This window comes from Natrix helvetica (assembly GCF_964273705.1).
Source record: "Natrix helvetica genome assembly, chromosome: W".
In the NCBI taxonomy this organism is placed as follows: Eukaryota; Metazoa; Chordata; class Lepidosauria; order Squamata; family Natricidae; genus Natrix; species Natrix helvetica.
The window spans coordinates 21,829,507-21,848,371 of NC_138555.1; the positions used below are offsets into that span (position 1 = coordinate 21,829,507).

Sequence of the window (18,865 nt, forward strand, 5' to 3'; positions counted from 1 at the left end):
GGCAGCCTGCCTGCTACATGGGAGAGGCACTGGTTTCAGCCTCCTTCTGATGGGTGGAGAAGGGGGGCTGCATTCCCATCTGCTTCTCATCACTAATGCTCTAATGGATTCATGAGTCTCGAGCCAAATTTCAAAAGAAAACCAATCATTTATTAGGAGCATTTATTTTGGCAACACCATTTTGCAGTCAGATCTGAGCCTTATTTAAATTATAGCTGAACTTTACCCCTGTTCCTTCCCTCCCCTCAGTCTGTGTCATAAATCACATTCCCCAATGAGGTGCACCCCTCCCAAGTTTGCTGCGGTAATCTGAGATCCGACTCTAGTCGAAAGCATGCATGGAATGCGCTCCCCCTTTTCCTCACCATGGCAACTTTATGAGTTAACATCTTCTAGGAGAGGGGTGTGTACTAACTTTGTACAGACTAGAAGGGGAAAATGCATCCTGCGCCTGTGTCAAACACCCACCATGGCCACACCCACCCTGTGTCAGCCCTTGGGTCGCCAGGGCTGCCATTCGCATGGGGCCCATGCCACAGTGGGAGCTGCCAGCTGAGCGGTATGTCCATGCCCACACGCCGTGCTGGGAGCCTCCAGCTGAGCGGCGCGTCCACACCCACATGCCGCACTGGAAACCGTGCCTGCCAGCATGTCACCCTGCACTCTGCACAGCTGAGCAGCGCAGGGCTCCACAGGCTGCAGTGGACTTACCAGGCTGTGGGGCAGCCCTGGCGGGTCCCCTGCTGTTTCCAGGAGTGTGTGAAGCCTGCCACGGCTGGATGGGCGGCAAGGCCTGCGCAGACTGTCAGCAGCGTGCATGACCTGCACGCTGGGCTGCAGCAGCATCACTGAAGGATGCCACGTGAGGGGTGGGGGGTTATAGGGGCGGGCCCAAGGGGTGGAGCTGTAGGGGTGGAGTGGACGCTTTTTAAAGGGTGGAGGGATTAACCACGTTAGCTATGACTTTGCATATTTCCTGTTTGTTACTCTGTGCCGGATGTTACAGCATTTTGGATAAAGTTTGTCAGTCAACCATCTTTGGCTCTGTCTGAATTCCTTGCTGAAAGTCAGAACGTGACAGTAAGTCAGTGCTACCTTACCTTTCTATACTGGCCTAGCCAGCACTGCATCTCTGGGGTTATTAGGAGGGGAAAGAGCAGCAGAGGATGGCGGAGGGAATGGAGGCTGGAGCGGAGGTAGCTGTATAGGAGGAGCCGGGGCCCCTGGAAGCCGGGCCTGCAGCGACACAGGATACTGCTGCAGTGTGGCCCAAGGAACGGGACAGAGCAAGCCAGCCCACTGCCAGCCAGCAGCCTCTGTGGGGGAGGCAGGTCAGAAGGTGGCTCCTGTAGAGGAGTGGTGGAAGCATCTGGCACTGGCCACCAGGTTAACCATCTTTGGCTCTGTCTGAATTCCTTGCTGAAAGCCAGAATATGACACCCTGGCCATGTCCACAATGACCACCCCCAGCCACACACACACACACACACACTGACCCTCCGAGGTCAAACACAACCCTGATGTGGCTCTCAATGAAATTGAGTTTGACACCCTTGGTGTAGAGAAAAGGACTAGGGTTGACATGATAGTATTCCAGTATTTGAGGTGCTGCCCCAAAGAAGAGGGGGTCAACTTATTTTCCAAAGCACCAGAAGGCAAGACAAGAAACAATGGATGGAAACTATTCAAGGAGAGAAGCAACTTGGAATTAAAGAGAAACTTCCTAACAGTGAGGACAATTAACAAGTGGAACAACTTGCCTCTAGAAGCTGAAGGTGCTTCATCACTGGAGGTTTTTAAGAAAAGTCTGGACAACCACCTATCTGAAACGGTATAGGGCAGTGATGGCAAACCTTTTCAGCACAGAGTGCCCAAACTGGAATGTGCACATGTGCGCACACGTGTGCGTGTGCACGCCGGAAACCCAAAGACCAGCTAGCTGGTGCACATGCCCATGCTGACCAGCTGGTCTTTGGGTTTCTGGCATGACAATGTACACTGGCCAGCTGGTCTTTGGGTTTCCAGCGCTCTGGCATGCGCAAAAACCAGCTGGCCAGCACGCATGTGTGCGCTGGAAACCAGAAGAGCAGCTGTTGATGGCATGTGTACACACAGAGATGGCTCTGCATGCCACCTTTGGCACGCATGCCATAGGTTCGCCATCACGGGTATAGGGTCTCCTGCTTGAACAGGGGGTTGGACCAGTGGTGGCTTGCCATTTTCTTTACTACTGGTTCGGGCATGCTCCTGAGCGTGCTCACGCGACGCTTCTGTGCATGCACAGCAGCTTCTGCGCATGGACAGAAGCGTCCGGGAGGGTGGGCAGAGCTTCCCACTGCTGCTACTACCAGTTCGGCTGATCTGGGCTGAATTGGGAGCAACCCACCTCTGGGTTGGACTAAAAGGCCTTCAAGGTCCCTTCCAGCTATATTCTGATTGATGCAGTCCCACCTTCAGGTTAAAATCTGACTGCGTCTGCGCAATCCAACTCCTGTGCTACGACGGAGGAAGCCGTATTTATTTATTTATTTATGAAGGAACGGGAGTGGTGTATTTGGTTGGCCCTTCTCGTGTCCCGTACATCGGGCGAAACCAGCTCTCACCTCAGTCTGGGATGGGAGGGGAAGATAAAGGAATAACGAAGGATCAAGTTATTGTTGTTAGCACGTGGCAACTCGCCATGCCGAGAAACGTGGGGACAAACTGCTACACTTCAGCCTAGGAGAGCGTCAAGAAATAGTATCGAAAGAGTCCCCGCCGAGCCGCTGGGAAGCCAATGGGCGGGGCTCAACGGGCAGCCGTGGCAGCTGGGTAATGGGAGCCCTGTGAGGAGGATCTGGAAGAGCAGCCTGCGCCCGAGATATACACGGTGCGGCGAGGGGCTGGGGATATGACGCAGAGAAAGGGCGGAGGCGTGCGCGCGCTCGTGTGTACACACGTGTACGGGTACGCTCTTCTTTCGCCGCTCTTCCCTCGTCCCTCCCTCGGAGATATCTCTCCCCGGAAGGTCCGTTGTCTTCCTGCCTCTCGGTTTCCTCTTCTGAGTTCCCTCCGGCTTCCTTCTCTTGGAGACGGAACCTATCGGCTGGTCAGATTAACAGTCTCCCCGCCCGCCATCCTTAGCCAAGCACCGCTTGCTTCTCTCCTCTCCCGCTGTAGGTATTGAATGTGGGTATACGGGCACGCGTGCGTGTGTCTGGAGCCAGAGATGGTGGAACCCGTGTTTAAAGCGGGTCGTCTGGCATCCATACCGAGTTGGTCACCTAGAATCGGCGGGATTTAAAGCTGCTGGGTCTGTATGCTGTAATAGGCACCAAGCAGGCCCCGACCCTGCAAGGCATCACACAAATCCGTGTCTGTGGATGTGTTAGAAAATTCAGATAGGATTATTCTGTCCACTCCAGTGTTTTTGTTTCTGTCCTATTCAGGGAGGGTTGGGGTGAAAGAGGATTGCACGATGCCGAAAGCGAACCGGCTGATCCTGTGTTAAAAATCCATGCTATTTTCCTTAATCTCGGTGAGATAAGGTTATGCCTTCAAACTCCAGGAAGTTCCAACTTCCTGCCAATTTTTCTTTTGCAATTCAGAATAAAGGATGCAAAATGTTAAATGCAATGGATCTTAAAGTTGTGTCTGTGTCTGACACAACTGAGAGTATTTTAAAATTCACATCCAAAGACATTTTTCTATAGCATTTTCTTCATGAGGATGGCCTCATGTCATACCTACCAGACCTTTATTTACTTTACTTTAGCAATGCTGAGAAAAGATTTAAAAATGGACAGTGTACACTACTTTTGATTTTATGATACAAAAGGGCAGCCAGTTTATAGCATAGGGGAAAAGCAATTTGCTGACAAGATCATGGTGAATACAAATATATCACTTATACTTATTTTAGGTATGTAATAGTTTTACAAAATAAAAATGCTCAAGCTGTAGCTATGGACCATAATTCCCAATCACAAGTCAGCACTCATGACAAAAATGCTGCAACAATTTGTCATTTTTGTCTTGTTTTAATTGGCCATAAGCAATACTTTTAATAGAATAACCATTTCCAAGAAATTAAGGAAAGACAATACTAAATTGAATAAATTGCACATCATAATCTTTATGCCCCTTAATGTGGATTGTAACACTGATTTTTTCCCCACAAGTATCTTTACAATTGTTAAAAAATAAGACTGTTGATTAAATGTTACTTCTCCACTCTCCTCCTGCTTTAACATTATTACTTTCTCAATTCATGGTGAAATTAGTGTCATTTTTGAAAGAAGAAACTGAATCATTTGACTAAGATTCACTGCTGATGTCACCTTGGCTAGTTCCTTATATTTTTATGTACCTTAGAAATTGTGCATGCATGTATATGTGAGTGTGTATGTGTGGGCTTTTTTTTGTCATCCATTTACTTTCAAAGCTTCAGATATGTATAGTTCTTTCACAGTGGTAGATTTGCATATGTTCACCTGCAGGAAAAATCCCTACTGTATATGTATACTTGGATGTAGGATAATATTTAATACAGGGTAGTAGAAGGTGCAAAACTGATGTCCATGGAGCTTTTCTTTTATTTCAGTAAGAAATTTTGTCGGGCAGTAAAAGCAAGTACAGATAGTTATTGAAGATGACTCTGATGTTTGAATAAATTGAAAGCAATTAAAACATTATGGAAAACAAGGTAGCTGGGCCTTATTGATGTCACAAACAGGAGTTCACAAGAAGTCAGAGAATCAGCCCTGTTAAAAGTGTTCTCTGTTGAATCATAAAGTGTCAGATGATTGAGCAACAACATCAGAAGTGCTAAATATTATTAATCTTTAGAAGTCTAGAATTGATGAAAAGTTACATTTTAAAGGTACAGCAATATGTCAGATTGGTGAAGGCATATATGCATAGATCACTATAAATAGGTGTCAATAAAGGAGAACATTTGTAGCTAAGGATTGAAATGAGGGGTCCTTGGTGCTCTCTGAGCTTCTTGCAGATGTTTCATTACCTAAAGTAGGTAACATCATCAGTGCTAGTAAGGAGTGGGGTTTGCTCTCAGTTTATATTCAAGTGGCGTGCCCTGTCAGTGTTGGTGGGAATGTTTTTAGAGGTTCTTTGGTTGGGCTGTTTACTGTTGGCTTGTTTGGCAGTTCCTTGATTGGGGTATTGTTTACTTGATTGTTGGTCTGATGTTAATCTATTCTCATCTGGTTGCTGATTGCTGGTGGGGAGGTGCTTTGGTCTTTTTGTTCCTTTTCGGCTTGCTGATTATCTGTTTTTCATAGTCTATATATATTGTTTATGTGTCTATTGATGGCTAATTTGTCAGAGTGCCAGGCTTCTAGAAATTCTAGAAATCAAGTTCATGTGAAGCTGTAGTACCACTTTACAAAGCCTTAGTAAGACCACACTTGGAATACTGCATCCAGTTCTGGTCACCACAATGTAAAAAAGATGTTGAGACTCTGGACAGAGTGAACAGAAGAGCAACAAGAATGATTAGGGGGCTGGAGGCTAAAACATACAAAGAATGTTTACATGAATTGGGTATGTCTAGTCTAATGAAAAGAAGTACTAGGGGACACATGATAGCAGTGTTCCAATATTTGAGGGGCTCCTACAAAGATGAGGGGGTCAAACTATTTTCCAAAGCATCAACAGGCAAGACAAGAAACAATGGATGGAAACTATCCAAGGAGAGAAGCAAACAAAACTAAGGACATTTCCTAACGATAAGAACAATCAATCAATGGAACAGCTTGCTTCAGAAGCTGTGGGTGCGATATCACTAGAGGCTTTCAAAAAGAGACTGGACAATCATTTATCTGAAATGGTATAGGGCAGGGGTGTCCAAACTTGGGAACTTTAAGACTTGTGGACTTCAACTCCCAGAATTCCCCAGCCAGCCATGCTGACTGGGGAATTCTGGGAGTTGAAGTCCACAAGTCTTAAAGTTCCCAAGTTTGGACACCCCTGGTATAGGGTTTCCTGCTCAAGCAGGGGGCTGGACTAGAAGACCTCCAAGATCCCTTCCAACTCTATTATTCTATGTTCTGGGGCTGCCGGGTCTTTTGGTTTACTTAGGATGTTTTGAAGGACTTTAGTTGGCTGTGTGCTACACTGATGCCATATGGTTGTAGTAGTCTGTTGGTGGTTTCTGAGATGTTCTTGATGTATGGCAGTGTTATTCTTTTTAGGTAGGGCTTGTGTTAGTTATGCTGTACTGTATTGGGTTGAGTGGTAAGGCACTGTTTGATAAAGTTGCATGGATATCAATTTTATTGGAATGTGTTGTATAGATGCCCTGTTTCCTTTTTCTGCTGTTCAGGGTTGCCGCAGTGTTTTTGTGCACGTCTAAATAAATTTCTTACTCAGCTTCTCTTGTGGGAGGTTAGGTTGTTGCTTTGGTAGTGGAGCACTTGGTTGGTGTGGGTGGTGTCGAGACTGACTCGCACTTTCACCTATATTTTGCTTTGCTCACAGTTTGACAAACAAACAGGAGGAGGGTGGAATGGAATGCGAGGCGGGAGGGACGGACTGGCATCCAAGCATCCATTGGTTCTCGTGAGACATTGCTTCCACCTCAAGGACACATCGAGCAGATGTCCCAGCTGTCTGACAAGTTCCCATAACAAAATGAACAGAAGTGATTTGTAGATGTAATGGACTGTGGGTGGCCTGTAGGGAAAGGGGGAATTACCGTATTTTTCGGAGTATAAGACACACTTTTCCCCCCAAAAGAGGGTGAAAATCTTATACACCAAAAGTAGCTCTGCCCATCCACCAGCCCCCACCCTTGGCCTCTGCCTCCCAGCAATTTGCCACCATGCAGCAAACAGCCTGTTTCAGTTTCAGCACAGCCTGATTAGCACAAGCAGCTGATTGCTGGCCTCCTGACCATCAGCTGTTTCAGGCTGCAGACAGGCAGCAATAGGCTATGGCAATCCCTGCAGCCTGAAACAGCTGATGGTCAGGAAGCAATGTGCTAATCAGGTGGTGCTTAAACTGAAAGTGAAACTGACATGGGCTGTTTGCTGCAAGGTGGCAAATTGCTGGGAGGCAGAGGCAGATTTTTATTTTCTTGTGCTAATCAGGCTGTACTGAAACTGAAACAGGCTGTTTGCTGTTTGCTGCATGGTGGCAAATTGCTGGGAGGCAGAGGCAGATTTTTATTTTCTTGTGTAAATCAGGCTGTGCTGAAACTGAAACTGGCTGTTTGCTGTAAGGAGGTAAGTCAATAACTATAAATGCCTATAGAATGTTCAAATTATTAGACTTATTTTTTAAAGACTGCTTTATTATTGTTCTAGACAACTTAACAAAATGAAGAATCTTTTTAAAATAAATGCTTGATCTGAAGAAGCCCAGTGCTATTGTATCTTCTTTTAAATAGCAGAGAATAACGTATACTTCCAGAAAGCCACATCAATTTTAACAGCATCTGTACAAGTATAGTCTGAAATGTAACAGTGTCTTGTTGTAGTATTAAGATAAGGCAGCTGAATTAGCCCATGACTTAGTCATGTTTGGAGTAGATCTATTTCAATAATTGGGAGGAGTTAGTGTGACTACATTTAAGAAAACTTTCTGGCATTAATATACTGCCATAATGTACATTTCTCTAATTCTTTGCTATTTCTATGGGTCAGGCACACATGCACAGAAATACACCGCAAACAGTGTATATCATCTGTACTGTTTGCTGTTTGTTGCAAGGAGGCAAATTGCTGGGAGGCAGAGGCAGATTTCTTTTCCTGTTTTTCTCCCCAAAAACTAGGTGCGTCTTATACTTTGGAGTGTCTTATACTCCGAAAAATACAGTAACTATGCTTGCATTTTGCAGGAAACCCAGAGCTGGTTTCACTTCTTCTGTGCCAATGTGGTTTATTCAGTAAAGTTTTGTACTCTTGGTAAAATAATGTCCCAGGAGTTTCTTTTTCTGGATTTGCCAACTGAACTGTTGACAGGTGGTTTTTCTGTACACTTGAGTTTCTAGTTTGCCATTGTGGTCTCTGCTGATCAGGATGTCCAGGAAGGGTAGTGAGTTGTTGTTGTCTTCTTCTCTGGTAAACTGGATTCCTTTGAAAATGTTGATGGTTCTGTGGGTGTTCTCCAGTTGCTCCTTTTTCATTATGGTGAAGGTGTCATCTACATACCTGATCCATATTTTGGGTTGTATTTGTAGAAGTGCTATAGCGTCTAGATGTTGCATAATGACCTCCGCTATAAGTCCTAAAAGCAGTGATCCCATAGTTGTGCTTTTACTTTGTTGGTAAGTTTGTCCATCAAATTCAAAGTATGTGGTTAGGCAGAAGTTTATGAGATCCGTAATCCTGGGTGTTTCAATTTTTCTGTATTTGGTTAAGTCAGATGTGGTGTGGAGCAATGTGGGCATAGATTCTTTGGCTACTTCCAGATCTATGGACGTGAACAGGGCTGTGACATCAAATGAGACCATGATTTTGTCCTCATCTATAGTCATATCTCTGATTGAAGGCACTGTAGTGGAAAGTTGATGGAGCGTTCTCCATAGCGCTGCTTGGAGAGTCCAAGGATGGGTTAACACAGCCTGTTTGCCCATGGACTGAGTAGATTTTCCCCCTCTGGCCACGCCTCCTTTGCCTCTTCTGGCTCAGTTTTAAAAACTCAGTCCGCCCGATAGGACGAGTTTGGGGAACACTCAGCTTTGAGCAAATAGGCTGGGTTCTCCAATAGTAATTTTAGAGTATTTTATGTGTTGATATTTAGTTGTTATTAGGATTTTTCCCCAGGTTTTATTATTTTGACTTTTTATTTTCCTTTTTTCTATTTTTTACCATGAAGAGGATTTACTAACGTAAGGCTGAGGCAGCGATCGGTTCCACAGCTGCTTAGTCGCAGCTGGGGGAACAAGCGAGGCCGCTTGTCCGGCGTCTGCTGGCGAGCGCAGGGAAGGACGGCAATCCCCGTGTTTCCCTGGTCGTTTTGGAGGAGAGGCTTTTAAAAAAGCCCTGGCTTCTCCAAACGGCGTCTTTTGCCGATCGGGAGAGCGGCGGCCATTTTGAAAAGCGCTGCTTTGGCGCGCTTTTCGGCTGCAGCCAATAGGAAGCGCCTGGCCCTTAAGTGAGGCTTTTGGCGCGCAGAAGAACCGGCGGCCATTTTTTTGGAGACTTTTTACTGTCCGGAAGCAGCAGCAAGCAGCAGAGCCTCTCCGCCTCAAGCAGACAGCCGCAGAGGATTGCGAGGGCTTGCCTGGGTCTCCAGCAAGCCTGAAGTTCCCCAGCCAACTAAGGGGAAGCGGCAAGGAGTGTCCTGGTGCCTGATCCAGCCTCCCAACTGAATCTGCAGACGCTTCTGGAGCCGTCGGGCCAGCGTCCACTGCCCTTCCCACAGCAGCGACCTCTTCGACTCAAGATCAACCAAGGATGGCTGATGAAGGTTTGGAGCGAAGGGAGGAGCTGGCAGGGCCATCTGCAAAGCGCAGTAGGCCAGATCCCTCAGGCCAGGGGAGAAAGGGAAACAAGGGCGCTGGGGGGAAAGCTTCCCACTCTTCAGCTGGGAGCAAGGCCCCCAAAATTCAAGGGGACAAGGGGCAGGACTCCCTAAAGGACAAGTCTGCTAGGCCCCAGTTTCCCTCTGCACCCTTACCAAGTGAGGCTGGGCCAGTTCCTTCCCCACCCATCCAGAGGGAGATAGAGCAGGGGGAGGAGATGGGGGATAGATCCCCATCCTTCTGTGATAGGGATTCCATGTCAGGATCCCCTGCAGCCTCTCTGGGTTATCCAGGTTCTCCTAGCTCTTCAGTCAGGGAGGATATCCCCTCCTTTCAATGCTGTTTTCATGCAGAGGATCAGAGAGATCCTCCTAGGAGTGCCAGGGGACAGGCCTATGCCCAATCCAGGCCTGTAGAGGACAAGGGCCCAGCTATGTCAGCAGAGATGAGGGATCTCATCACGCAGGCTATTTCCCAGGGTGTGGTAGAAGCCATGAGGCTACAGGAAGGCAGGGGTGGCACTTAGAACCTAGGCTGGAGGATGTATTGAAGCCTCCAGAAGTGGATGCCCCTGTGGTCTCTCTGACCTCTAATTCTAATCTCCCGGCCGAGTTATTAGAAGGGTTAAAGGCAGAGGATAAGAGGGCAGAAAAGGCTTGTCTCAAAACGCACCAGGCGGCTGCCTGGGCGATCAAAACCTCCACTTCTGCCTCGTTCTTTACGAGGGCATCCCTATTATGGCTGCGCCAACTCAGATCTCAGCCCCCATCTGAAGCATCTCGTTGGCGACATGATCTTAACAAGATCATTACGGCTGTGGAATATGCCTCTGATGCATCCCTGCATGCAGCGAAATTCGCTTCCAGGGCACTAGCGTCCAACATCACTTCTCGATGCCTGCTTTGGCTTCGGCACTGGCAGGCGGACATGAAGGCTAAGTGGAAGCTGTCTTCAGCTCCATTCAAGGGAGAGAACCTCTTTGGGGATTCCCTAGAGAAATTCCTAATTGAGACAAAGGATAAGAGGAAGTTCCTTCCTTCCACCTTCAGGAAGCATGACAGGAAAGGTCAGGGCTCGTTCAGGAAACAGGCCTTTCGGGCACAGGAAGGTGCCCAGGCCTCCTCCTCTTCATATTCCTCCCAAAGACAGTTTAACCAGTCCTCTGACAGGTCCCAGGAACGAAACAACTTTTCTTCCAGGGGCAGACAATCCAATCAGGGGTCCTTTCGGAAGCCCTTTCGTGGGGGATCCCACAACCGTCAGTTTAGACGTGGGAAGTGACCGTCTGGGGTCTCCTCCCATCGGGGGCCGCCTGCAATTCTATGCAGACCGTTGGGAGGAAACAACCTCGGACAAGTGGGTCTTAAATACCATCAGGAGGGGTCTAACCTTGGAGTTTCTATCCTCTCCTCCGCGGACCTTTGTTCGCTGCCCACTATCCAAGAACCCTGTAAAGAGGGCTCTCATGCAGGCAGAGATAGATCATCTTCTGCAGATCAACGCAATAGAGGCAGTTCCTCCAGAACAGGAAGGGAGGGGGTTCTATTCCATTCTCTTCCTGGTCCCCAAGAATTCAGGGGGGTGGAGGGCCATTTTAGATCTGAAGCGCCTGAACAGACATCTGGCCTACAAGCGCTTCAAAATGCAGTCTCTCCAGTCGATCCTAAGCTGCACGCGACAAGGGGATCTGCTCACCTCCATCGATCTCAAGGAGGCGTACCTGCATGTGCCCATCCATCCTGCACACAGGAAGTTCCTGCGCTTGTGTTACAATGGAAAGCACTTCCAATACAGGGCGCTTCCGTTCGGACTTTCTTCTGCACCCAGAACGTTCACGAAGCTTCTTGCAGCTGTGGCGGCCCACCTGCGCAAGCTTCCAGTCCGCCTGGAGTGCTATCTGGACGACATCATCATCCACTCAAGGACTCAGCAGCAAGCGGTGAGAGATGTAAACGTCACAGTTCACACCTTACAGGACCACGGTTTTTCCGTAAACATGGAAAAAAGCAACCTGACTCCTGCCACACGCATACAACACCTGGGCGCCATAATAGACTCAGTATCTTGCCAGGTGTCCCTGTCTCCGGAAAGAATCCGCAACCTCAGGAGCAGGATCCGGTCGTGTCGCAGGAACAGGTCCTGGCAGGTAGTGCAGCTATCCCAACTGTTAGGGATCATGATCTCTTGCCTCAACATAGTTCCCTGGGCACGTCTTCATGCAAGGGAACTGCAATGGTTCTTACTTCCAATGCAAAGAGCAAAGATCAGCAACTCCACCAGGAAAGTTCACATCCCTCCAAGAGTGACTCGGTCTCTGAGTTGGTGGCAGTCTCGAGCAGTGGAGAAGGGCTGCCTATTCAGAGAACCCGACAGGATCGTGGTAACGACCGACGCCAGTCTCTACGGTTGGGGGGCGCATTGCCAAGGTCAGCTGGCGCAAGGCAGGTGGTCCAGCGTGGAGGCAGCCCGGAGCATCAATTGGCTAGAACTCAGGGCAGCCCGGCTTGCGCTGAAGAGATTTGCAGAACAGCTGAAGGGGCACCACGTTCTGCTACTGACCGACAATGTGGCCACAAAGGCTCACGTGAACCGACAAGGAGGGACCCACTCCAAAAGACTCATGTCAGAGGCGGAGGCCATAGGACGATGGGCAGAGATCCACTTAGCGTCGCTGAGGGCGGATCACATCTCCGGAACCAGCAATGTGAGTGCGGATTGGTTGAGCCGTCAGACCATCGACAACTCGGAGTGGCAACTTCATCCGGACCTGTTCGCACAGGTGGTAAGGAGGTTTGGTCTCCCACAGGTCGACCTGTTTGCCTCGGCGGCAAACACACAGCTCCAGCGGTTCTTCTCCCGCTACAAGTCAGCACAAGCGGAGGGGACGGATGCCCTGAGGTCCAACTGGCCTCCAGGGCTTCTTTACACGTTTCCGCCCCTCCCTCTGATCCCGCAGGTGATCTACAAGCTGCTGAAGGAGGGGGCGGAGCTCATTCTGGTGGCTCCACATTGGCCCAGGAGATCCTGGTTCGCGGACCTAGTTGATCTGTCTGTGGAGCAACCGTGGAGAATTCCTCCAGACCAGGTATCCTTGCGTCAAGGGGCCATCAACCATCCAGAGCCCCAATGGTTGCAGTTAGCCGTCTGGCACTTGAGGGGCAGCTCCTGAAGGACCAGAGCCTCTCAGACAATGTCATTAAAACCATCCAAGCTTCCAGACGTCCGGCCACTACTCGCATTTATGACGCGACTTGGGCTGCCTTTTCTTCCTGGTGCAGCAAACGGGACATTGACAGTGTGGAAGCGTCCATCCCTCAGTTATTGGACTTCCTACAAGAGGGCTTGGACAAAGGACTGGCACCAGCCACTCTCAGGCGCCAGGTTGCTGCATTATCCACCATCTTAGCCAGACACCAACTTCAATCCCTGAGTCACCATCCTCAGGTCAAGAGCTTCTTGAAGGGGGCCTACAACATCCGACCCCAGGTGGTGCACAGGTACCCGACCTGGAACCTACCCTTTGTCCTGCAAGCATTGACAGCGGCTCCCTTCGAACCTTTGAGGAAGGTATCTCTTCGACATCTGACTCTTAAGACTGCCTTCCTCATAGCCATTACTTCAGCCAGAAGGGTATCTGAGATTGCGGCCTTCTCGGCCAAGGAAGAGCTGTGCATCATCCACCCAGACAGGGTCATCCTCCGGTTAGACCCCGCCTTCATGCCGAAGGTGAATTCTCATTTTCACAGGTCTCAGGAGGTTATCCTCCCGAACTTCTGTCCCAGCCCTCAACACTCCAAGGAGCGCAGGTGGCACAAATTGGACGTACGAAGGGCTGTCCGCATTTACCTGAAACGAACTAAGGACATCAGGCACTCCGAGGCCTTCTTTGTGTCTTTTCAACCAGGCTCGCTGGGTCGCAAGGTGTCATCTTCAACCATAGGTCGGTGGCTGCGAGCTTGCATTAAGATGACATATGACCTTCAGGGCAAGCCGGTTCCACCTCGTGTAACGGCACATTCCACCAGAAGTGCGGCCACGACCGCGGCCTGGGCGACTCAAGCATCTATTCTGGACATTTGCAGAGCAGCCACGTGGGCGTCTCCCACGGCTTTCATTAGAAACTACAAGATCGATTCCTTTGCCTCTGCCGAAGACTCTTTTGGCCGTAGAGTATTACAGAAGGTTATTGAGGCTCCGGACAATGTCTCTTCTTCCCGCCCTGGGACACAATAGCTTGGGCATGTCCCATCCTTGGACTCTCCAAGCAGCGCTATGGAGAATGACCGTTGTCTTACCTGAACGGTCGTTCTCATGGCGCTGCGGAGTGTACAAGACCCACCCAGGGTGATTGTTTAGCTCCGAGATTGTATCTTTGCACAGGTGTGAGCTGAGAACGTCTTCGTCGGACAAGACCTCGTTTTTAAAACTGAGCCAGAAGAGGCAAAGGAGGCGTGGCCAGAGGGGAAAAATCTACTCAGTCCATGGGCAAACAGGCTGTGTTAACCCATCCTTGTACTCTCCGCAGCGCCATGAGAATGACCGTTCAGGTAAGACAACGGTCATTTGCTTCCACTTGTGAGGTGGTCAAGCGTTTTTGTTAATTCTTGCCATGTTGTAGGTAGGGGTCCCCAATACTATTGCGATCTGACCATAATAACCATGGTTCAGCCTTTGTCTACCAGTAGGATGATGATGGTCTGGTTCTTCTTTAGGTTTCTGAGGGCTGCTTTGTCTTTTGTTGTGAGTTGGTTCTGTTCTCATCTTCTGGTCTGTGGAATGATGGTTTGTCTGATGTTTTTTGGACCTCTGTGGGAAGTTCAGTAGCTTTGAATGCTCCTTCTAAAGCTGCAAAAAAGAATTTCAGGTGATTGCCATCACCTGTGTTATAGTTGAGGCCTTTCTGTAGAATCCTGTGTTCTATAGATTTCTGTAGAATTCCTCTCATAAACCTAAAGAAGGACCATCCTACCAGCAGAAAAAGGCCAAACCATGGTTATTATCAACAGATCGCAAAATTTACAAAAGCCACCACACCAACCAAGTGCTCCACTACCAAAGCAACAACCCAACCTCCCAAAAGTGAAGCTGTGTGCGAACTTTACTTAGATGAACACAAACTCACTGCAGCAACCATGAACAGGAGAAAAAGGAAATTGAGCAGGGGTGTCAAACTGGCAGCCTGCAGGCCGGATGTGTCACGCTATGCCCACCCCAGCTCCGTGAATGGGAAAAACGTCATGAAACATGTGATGGCAACTTGACGCCGTGAGTTTGACACCCATGAAATAGAGCATTTATACAACATACTCAAACAAAATGCATATCCGTGCAACTTTATCAAAAAGTGCCTGACAATTCAACCCAGTACAGTACAGAAAGTCCTAAAAGAATAACACTGCCATACGTCAAGAACATCTTAGAAACCACCAATAGACTACTTACAGCCACATGTAATCAGCGTAGCACACAAGCCAACTAAAACCCTTCAAAACATCCTAAGCAAACCAAAAGATCCGGCAACCCCAGAAGAAAAAACAGGAGTCATCTACACAGTGGTGGGTTTCTACCGGATCGCACTGGATCGCGCGATCCGGTTGAAGAATGAACCCGGAAGTAATTTCCTGCCCCGCCCCCTTGGCGTTTTTTGCATCGGGGCTGACTCCCCGCCGCCACTGCTGTTCCTTGTCTTCTGGCCGCGGCCCCACGCCGTGGAAAACATAGGCGCAATTACAGCCCGGAGCAGGAGCAAAGCCCCTTTCCCAACTGGCCTTTCCTCGCTTGGAGGGCTTTGGAGGGAAGCTTCTGCAGAAGCCCGGGTGAGTGACAACAAGTTCCCACCGTTACGAAGTCTCGGAGGCTGTAATTTTCTGAGCTGTGCGCGCGCGCCTGTTTTCCATGGCGTGGAGCAGCGGCGAGATTCGGCGTGGCCGGCAATGACTCAGGATGCCATCCGGGAAGACGAGGAACGCAAGGGGGGACCATTGACGGCCTCCGCAATCATCGCTCGCCTCGCAGAGCCTCGCTGCTGCTCCACGCCGTGGAAAACAGGTGCGCGCGCACAGCTCAGAAAATTACAGCCTCCGAGGCTTCGTAACGGTGGGAACTTGTTGTCACTTGCCCGGGCTTTTGCAGACGCTTCCCTCCGAAGCGTTCTGAGGGAGGAAGGGCCAGTTGGGAAAGGGGCTTTGCTCCTACTCCGGGCTGTAATTGCGCCTATGTTTTCCACGGCGTGGAGCAGCGGCAAGGCTCTGCGCAGCCAGCGATGATTCCGGGGGCCATCCGGGAAGATGAGGAACATGAGGGGGGACCCTGCCCCCCACTGATGGCCTCCGGAATCATCGCTGGCCGCACAGAGCCTTGCCGCTGCTCCACGCCGTGGAAAACATAGGCGCAATTACAGCCCGGAGCAGGAGCAAAGCCCCTTTCCCAACTGGCCCTTCCTCCCTCAGAACGCTTCGAAGGGAAGCGTCTGCAGAAGCCCGGGTGAGTGACAACAAGTTCCCACCGTTACGAAGTCTCGGAGGCTGTAATTTTCTGAGCTGTGCGCGCGCGCCTGTTTTCCACGGCGTGGAGCAGCGGCGAGATTCTGCGTGGCCGGCAATGACTCAGGATGCCATCCGGGAAGACGAGGAACGCGAGGGGGGACCGTTGACGGCCTCCGCAATCATCGCTCGCCTCGCAGAGCCTCGCTGCTGCTCCACGCCGTGGAAAACAGGTGCGCGCGCACAGCTCAGAAAATTACAGCCTCCGAGGCTCAGAACGCTTCGGAGGGAAGCTTCTGCATAAGCCCGGCCGAGTGACAACAAGTTCCCGCCGTTACGAAGTCTCGAAGGCTGTAATTTTCTGAGCTTTTCGCGCGCGCCTGTTTTCCACGGCGTGGAGCAGCAGCGAGGCTCTGCGAGGCGAGCGATGATTGCGGAGGCCGTCAACGGTCCCCCCTCATGTTCCTCGTCTTCCCGGATGGCATTTGGAGTGATTGCCGGCCACACAAACCTCGCTGCTGCTCCACGCCGTGGAAAACAGGCGCGCGCGCACAGCTCAGAAAATTACAGCCTCCGAGGCTTCGTAACGGTGGGAACTTGTCACTCGGCCGGGCTTATGCAGAAGCTTCCCTCCAAAGCCCTCCAAGCGAGGAAAGGCCAGTTGGAAAAGGGGCTTTGCTCCTGCTCCGGGCTGGAGGCTTCCCTCCGAAGTCTTGGGATGTTCTGAGGAGCCCCCCAAGGAAAAACGCCGCTGCCAGGTAGTTAAAAGTACCTCTCTGATTCTGTCAGACTCTGTCAGTCTCTCTCTGATTCCCTCTCTCACTCCCTCTCTGTTCCTCTCTCTCTCTGTCTGTCTGTCTCACTCACACACACACACACACTGTGGTCACCTTGTTGAGTGTTCCAATCACATTTGAAACACTCAACAACTGGCCTGCATTTATGGTATTTTGCAGCATTCTGCAGTCATAGGACCAAAATATATGGTTAAAAGCATATATTTTGGTCCTATGACTGCAGAATGCTGCAAAATACCATAAATGCAAGCCAGTTGTTGAGTGTTTCAAATGTGATTGGAACACTCAACAAGGTGACCACAGTGTGTGTGTGTGAGTGAGACAGACAGACAGACAGAGAGAGGAACAGAGAGAGGGAGTGAGGGAGGGAATCAGAGAGACTGACAGACACACACACACACAGACACACAGAGAGACAGAGAGGGGGAGGGAGGGAGAGAAAGATAGAGAGACACACACAGAGTGAGTGATTAAGTGAATGAGTGAGAGACAGACACACCCACATACACAGAGTGACAGAGAGAGAGGAAGGGAGGGGAGAGAGACAGAGGGAGAGACAGAGACAGACACACACACACACAAACACAGAGTGACAGAGATGGGGGAAGGAGGAGAGAGAGAGATACAGAGAGAGAGACAGACAGATAGACACCCAGAGAAAATGACAGAGGGAGACAGAGAGGGAGAGAGGGGGAGAGAGACAAAGAGCCAGAGAGAGAGAGAAAAAGAAAAAGAAAAAAAGAAAGTGGGAGAGAGAGATGAAAGAAAGAAAGAAAAAGAACTTATGACCACAATTGAGCCCAAAATTTTGGTTGCTAAGCAAGAGCATCGTTAAGTGAGTTTCACCACATTTTCCAAGTTAGCCATGCTCACCTGGTCACATGACTGCCAAGCCACTCCCACCAGGTCACATGGCCGGCAAGCCACTCCCACAAAGGAGGCCACACCCACAGAGTAGGTTCCAAAAAAATTTGAAACCCACCACTGCATCTACAACATACAGTGTAATAACTGCAACAGCCACTACGTAGGACAAACAGGCAAAAGACTGGCAGAATGCATCCATGAATGCATCCTCAACTTTGCCCCTATTTTTAGGGCTTTATATGTCAGCGATGAAAAACCAACCCTACTTTTTTAGGGGGTTTGAAACATGCTCTTTCTAATGAGAATGATTTAACAGTTTCCAGAAGGTCTTTCTTTATAAAAGAAGGCTGAAAATACCCTATTTTTGGTGTTTTTCCAAAAAATGTCAACTTTACATTCAATTCGTAAACTATTGGAAAGCAGTAGTAGAATGAAATTTTATATGGGTTCCATCACTGGCCATCGGGGGCGAACAGCTGTCCCCTGTGGAGCGGGCGCGCAATTTGGGCGTCCTCCTGGATGCCCGGCTGTCAATGGATGACCATGTGACGGCCGTGGCAAGGGGGGCGTTCCACCAGGTTCGCTTGGTGCGCCAATTGCGCCCCCTATTGGACCGGGGCACCCTGCGCACAGTCACCCATGCACTGGTGACGTCCCGACTGGACTACTGCAATGCTCTCTACATGGGGCTTCCCTTGAGATGCACCCGAAGGCTGCAGTTGGTCCAGAACGCGGCCACGCGGGCAATTATGGGAGGTACCAGATACTCCCATGTAACACCTCTCCTGCGCGGGCTGCACTGGCTACCTGTGGCTTTTCGGGTGCGTTTCAAGGTGTTGACTATCATCTTCAAAGCGCTCCATGGCACAGGACCTAGCTACCTGCGGGATCGCATCCTGCCCCATACATCCCTGCGGCCGATTCGCTCTCACAGGGAGGGACTCCTCCGGGTGCCGTCCACTAGGCAGTGCCAGCGGGCGACGCCCAGGAGTAGGGCCTTCTCGGTGATGGGGCCGACCCTCTGGAATGACCTCCCCCCCGACATTAGAATAACGACCGATCTCCGCTCCTTCCGTAAAAAACTTAAGACCCACCTGTTTAACTTAGCTGGCCTGGCCTAACTGTAGCTTTTGTGTCCCTCTAGCCTATATTTAAAATTTTAAATGTTTAGGGATAGATTTTTTTAGGTTGTTTTAATTTTTAACTATAACTGTACAGCCTATCTTATAATTTGCTTTAATGGGTATTTATAA

The 18,865-nt window shown here is 49.6% G+C and overlaps 1 protein-coding gene across 3 annotated transcripts in view; it reads left to right on the plus strand.

Moving 5' to 3' along the window:
* Nucleotides 1-2,624: 2,624 nt before the first annotated feature.
* The window catches only part of LOC309400756 (cullin-2-like), a 218,765-nt gene continuing 202,524 nt past the window's right edge, over nucleotides 2,625-18,865 (plus strand). For 2 of the 3 annotated variants that reach the window (XM_081969395.1, XM_081969393.1), the window contains exon 1: nucleotides 2,953-3,155. The gene's annotated coding sequence lies outside the window, so the exon portion shown is untranslated. Of the gene's footprint in view, nucleotides 2,870-2,952; nucleotides 3,156-18,865 lie in introns of those variants that run through there. The other variant, XM_081969394.1, reaches the window with a different exon arrangement.